Below are 6021 nucleotides of genomic sequence, written 5' to 3'. Positions count from 1 at the left end.
GAGAGAACTATAGCACCGAAGAGTTCTTGAAGAATTACAAGTTTTCCTTGCATCTGTGCCATCAGTAGTACTAACAACTTCTACCAGGCTGCAGCACAACAGAGTATTCAGTCATGAGGCAGTTGTTTGAACATTTAAACAAAGAGCAGTAAGAATTATGGAAGGATTGGAATTTGCATGAAGTACTTGCTCGTATACCTTAAATTTTGCTGAAGGATATATGGCTCTCTAAAGACCAGCCTAACTTCTCTGTATACTTGTTAATCATACATCTGAATAATCATTGATTATACAACGGACATTTACGCAGTTAAAAGATTATGGCTTTGCCTTTGTCTAGCTCTATCAGGGCATACTAAGAGGGCTAGTTTTTGCTAATGTGTGTGCTAAAATTTATCACCTTAATTTCCTAAAAGCTTTAGAGAAACAGAAGATACTTACAGATCAAACCTGAGATGCTCTTAATAATGGTAAACTTGCACAGCGTGAATTCCACATCCTTTTCAACAGCCTTCTGTAAGAATTTGAGTAGTAGAATCCCTTTACCAGAAAAGCTCTTCTCGGATTGTAAACAGGATTTGTAAGACTGGACAAATTCACCTCTGACAATCTTTAGGCTGGTTTAAAAATATGTTCTTTTTTAATAATAACCAAATCAAATAAGAGTCACTGTTATGATTCAATAGGGGAAAAATACATTCTTTTAACTAAAGCTGCCACAGTATTTTCTGGGTTCCCCCACCTGAAAACTGCAGCTTGTATATTTCGTTGAAGATTTTAGCTTTTAAAACTTTTTCCTTATGCAAATGTATACTCTCAAGCACAACATACCTAACACAGAAGCCAAAGTATTCCAGGCTTCCCAAAAATATGGCAAGAAGTGCAGTGCCCAGCACCACATTTGGTTTTTTGGCCAGAACAGAGAACAAACTAAAAACATGAGTGCAGGGGAATTACATATGCCTTCAGGCCATGCTCCTGTTCCCTAGGACATACAGCCACCCTTGGGAGCTCAGATCCAGAGCAAAAAAAGAGCAAGGGTGGGCACCACCAGTGCTAGGTCACGTCACATTACTTTCCCTTTGGATCAAGGCTTCAGCAGCACCATGGGTCTCTCTGGACTTCTCTCCTGAAAATGTCTCTGAGTGGTGGACCTAGATCATATGATACTGAAGACAGTAAGAACCTCTTAATCTATGTTTGAACAAGACACGATGGGTCTGACCAGGTTTTGTGTGGCATCAACAGTGCATGGATATGGACTGCAGTTTCCTGATTGGCTGTACAGAGGAAAAGGAAAAACAAAAAGAGACTACCACAAGTCTACCAGAAGCAACAGATGCCCACATACCCTCACCTTACTCAGAAAAGGAAATTAAATTAGCAGCATTAGGCAATGGTACTTTATGCCTGTTAGACCTGCAAACAAAGACTCAGTGTTGATTCAAAGATGCATAGGAGATGCAAGAAAGGAAAATGACTTCTTGTTCTTTTTCTTTTGCTTTGCCAGATTATTGTCAAAGAAAGAATCAGCACTGGAAATATTGCACCTTCCCAGCGCAAAGATCTAGTCAAGCTGCAAAACACTTCAAATCCTGACTGCAAGTTTGCACCGCTTCCTTGTGGTGCTGTGAAATAGGCCTTGAAGCTCTTCATGACAGGACAGATCATCCCATACAGCAGTTCCTGCCCCACTGACAGGCCTGGACCAGAAAAGGTAGAGGCCAAACACTCTGAGGAGGAAGATAAATATTTTCCCTTCATTCTTCATGTTCAGCCCTGTGCAAGATCTGTAGGACAATCCTGTTGTCTCTTTTTCCTGAATAGTCATTAGAGCAAGTGTCTGAAAGTGAAAGTTTCCCTCTCTTCTACTGAAAGAGATGGAGTGCAGTGTTGGCAGCTGTAAATGTGGAATGAGTTCTATTTGAATTTGAAGTAAAATAATGGTTAACAGGTTGTTCACATCAAATCCAAGTCACTTTTCTCTTCAAAAATGATTAGCTATTACTAAAAATGGAAGTCTAGAAACCTTAGATCATCACAAGTCATTTCATGGACAATAGGTTCACAGCTGTCACAAGGAAAATTAAGCTCACCCAGAAGCGCTCTTTGTAACTCTCTTGACTACATCCAATGGCACTACAGTTAACTAAACAGAGTTGTCACACTAACCTCATACACCGAATGTGTTACAAGTAAGAGACCAGAAAGGGACAAGCTGGAACATTTGGCAAATATGCCTTGTTCACTGAAGTTGAAAACATGGTTCTGCAGATTTCCCGTCAAAAAGACTTTGCAACATATAAGAGGAGGGAAAGAAGCTACAAGCTGAAAGCAGATGCTCTCAGAAGCACCAAGAGATTGAGAAACATGCTGGGAGCAGAAACAGCAGAGGAGTTATTAAAATCCAGTGGACTTTTATGATGGAGTGACTATATCAGAGGACAAGAGAAAAAAGGAATTGATATCACCTACCTCAACTTCTGTAAGGTTCTGACATCATTCCACAGAACATCCTTGTCTTTAAATTGGAAATAGATGGGTTTGAAGGTTGGACTATTCAGTAGATTAGGAATTGGCTGGATGGCTTTATCACAGGATTCATGGTGAATGGCTCAAATTCCAAGTGGAGCAATATCCCTTCAGGATCCACCAGTGCTGTTTAACATCTTTATCAACAATCTAGACAGATCAGAGTTCATCCTCAGCATATTTGTGGATGACACCAAGCTGAGTACTGCAGTTGAAAGGATAGAAGGAAGGCTGCCATTCAAATGGACCTGGACAGGCTTGAGAAGTGGACCCACATGAACTTCATGAAGTTCAACAAAGCCAAGGGCAAGATGCTGCACCTGGGCCAGGGTAATCTCAATCAGTACCAGTTGGGTGATGAATGGGTTGAAAGCAGCACTGCAGAGAAGTTGAGGTTGTTCAGGCTGGGGAAGAGAAGGCTCTAGAGATACCTTTTTGCAGCCTTTCAACACATCAAGGGGGCTTATAAGAAAACTAGAGAGAGACATTTTACAAGGACATGTAGGGCAAGCAGTAATGGTTTTAAACTGAAAAAAGGGAGATTTATGTTAGATATAAGAAAGAAGTTTTTTACTCAAAGGGTGACGAGACTCTGAAAAAGGTTGCTATGAAAAAGCTGTGGATGCCCTGCCCTTGGATGTGTTCAAGGCCAGGTTGGATGCCCTGTGATCTAGTGAGAGATGTCTGCCGACAGCAGCAGGATTGGATTGCATGATTGCTAAAGGTCCTTTCCAACCCAAACTATTATATATCTATGAATATTTACTACAATAACAATTCATTTATTGCTACAAGGGGAAAAATAACAACAAAAAACCCACACCTTTGTTTTTCTGGCCACCACAGCTTACTTTCCACAAAATATCTGCCAGGGCTACTGAACTCCTTATTTTTCAGTCAATATTTACTTAGCCTTCTCATTGAAAACAAAAATTCTTTCTGAACCATACAATAGGAGAAGTGGAGAAAGAACTGAAACTGATGCCTATTGCCACGGAAAATGTCACCCATATTTAACTGAAGTCTATTGCCAAGTAAATTAATTCTAGGAAAAGAATGAAACATTTTCCTGAACTAAAAGGCAATATACAATAAATGCAAACTAATTTAAGCATCAGCTCTACCTGCTTTGATTTTTCTTCCAAAATAAATGCTCTTGAAAGGCCACCAAGTGAAACCCTAACACTGAGGTTTAGAAATAAATGCCAACATTTACAGAGGACTGGCAGACCAGGCGCAGCCTGACCTACAAAGCCACAAAACTACTTGGCATGCAGAACTTTGAAATGTCGGTTTTCATGCTGTGGCCTATGGTAAACTAGTTGGTTCCAAATATTTAGCAAAGTATCTCTGTATTTATCCAACAGTAAGCAGCCAAAATATTTGTGACTAACGTTAACCTGCTGCCATCTTCTGGTGAAAAATTCAGAATAATAAGAAACAAGGGCCAAAAACAATCAGTTCTTGCGAGCTGCTGTTATCTTGGGCTTTTACTTTATGGTAAGCAGATAGGTCACGACTCATGCAGTAGAATTACTTTGAGAGAAGCAAGCTGTTTAGAATGGTTTCCTATGAGATCACAAAACAGTGATCTCACAGAATAAGGATCCTTTTCACAAATCCCCTTTTCACTGTGCCAGACCTAGAATAATCTGAACAGTCTGTCAGAGAAACAGTGTCTTCAGCAGTAAGTGGTAGCTATTATTCTATCTGTAAAAACAAACCAATCCAGCAACAATAAGATATGCTGCAAAAGATACCTATTTACATTCTCTGTAAGTTGAAGACAAAAAAAAATAGAAATAAAAAAATCAGGAATTCAATACTAAACAGTCAAAAGAAGGTTATGTTAACCAAGCCAAGAATATAAATGGGTGCACTCTACTCACTTCTCCTACTCGTGAATCTTGGCAGTTCCTTGTGTTAAATGTATGCAGCACAGAAATGCTCCTGACAGTATGACACATCCTAGGATATGAGAAACCACTGCGTCGTGACTCCAAGGGGAAGTCTAGGATTCACAGCCCCAAGTCATTTCTTTCCACATATGCAATAAGGAGCAGCAAGCACCTCATCATACTATGTCTAAACTGAGAGAGGGGAGATAGGTGGACAGCTGTATCAGACAGAAAGACATCAACAATTTGCAAATCTTTGGACCATTTAAATCCAACCAATCTATCGTAACTAGATCACAGAGATCACAAGCACATCAAACTATAACTTAGAGAGCCACTATTTCAAATATTTACAACAACACGGTTGCAGAAAATATTACTCATAAGACACTACTGTTAGAATTCCGCTGAGTATCAAATATTGCCAGGGGTACAAAACTCAGGTCTGAAAACTACACTGGCAAACCACGTAACAAAAAGGCAAACACATAATTTGCAGGTGGCTACCAAGTTTCACAAAAAAAAAAAATACAGTACTCATATGCAGTGCAGTCATTTTCCTTAAGGGAATACAGACTTCCTGGTGCACTCACAAACATGCTCTGCCATAGCCCTTTCAGGCAAAGAACAAATTCTAGAAAGGAAATTGAAAATTGATTAAAGACTGCAAGTTCCTAGCTGACTTAAGAAAGCCAACATACGTACAGTACCTGTCTTCAAAACCCTGCCAAGAGCAGTTATCTGTGCTGTTGTAAACTGAACTTATTTTTAGTAGAAAGACTCAGTCAGTCTGATTGGAGGATTAAGAGAATGACCAACTTCTCTCATTAGAAGGTACAGTTGTTCAATGGCCCACGAATTTATTTTTAAGCAACTTAATGATGCTACTTTTCTTTGATATTCGTTCTATCCTCAAAGTTTCCTTCTTCAGAAGCTTAGGGCTTTAATACTTTATTCCATTTTCCAGAACGCCACGCTTCTACATTGCCATGTTCTGAAACTATTGGAACGTCTAACACCACAAAAACTCTTCTTGATCCATTTGCTTTACCATTCAGTAAACAGAAATTTTGAAATAACAGATTAATTTTGTTCTCGTATCTACCCACAAAAAGGAAGAAAATTTTGCCAAAATGATAAGCTGTAAATTGATGAAGTGAGGTTTGCTGACAATTAGCAATCCCCATTATTTGAGAAACAATGCTTATAGACATATATTGAGTAAAACTCCTCTTGGTCTTTACTGATAAAACCTTGGTATTTTTAAAAGCCGTGGTCTTTACTGGTAAGACTAGACTTCAGCAGTTCCACTCGCCTGCAAGCAAACAGTGAAAAATTCCTAAGATGCAAGGCAATTTTATTTTTGCTATTTTATATAGAATCAGCAAGGTTGGAAAAGACCTCCAACATCATCCAGTCCAACTGTCCACCTATCACCAACATTTCCCATTAACCCACATCCCTCGGTACAACATCTAATTGTTTCTTGAACACCTGCAGGAATGGTGACTCCACCACCTTCCAGGCAGGCCCATTCCAGCACCTGACCACTCTTTCAGACTAGTATTTCCTAAGATCCAGCCTGAATCTC

The sequence above is a fragment of the Tympanuchus pallidicinctus genome, unplaced genomic scaffold, assembly GCF_026119805.1.
Source record: "Tympanuchus pallidicinctus isolate F22 unplaced genomic scaffold, pur_lepc_1.0 scaffold4, whole genome shotgun sequence".
Taxonomy (NCBI): domain Eukaryota; kingdom Metazoa; phylum Chordata; class Aves; order Galliformes; family Phasianidae; genus Tympanuchus; species Tympanuchus pallidicinctus.
The sequence above is the reverse complement of the archived record's forward strand: the minus strand, read 5'-3'. Positions refer to the sequence as shown.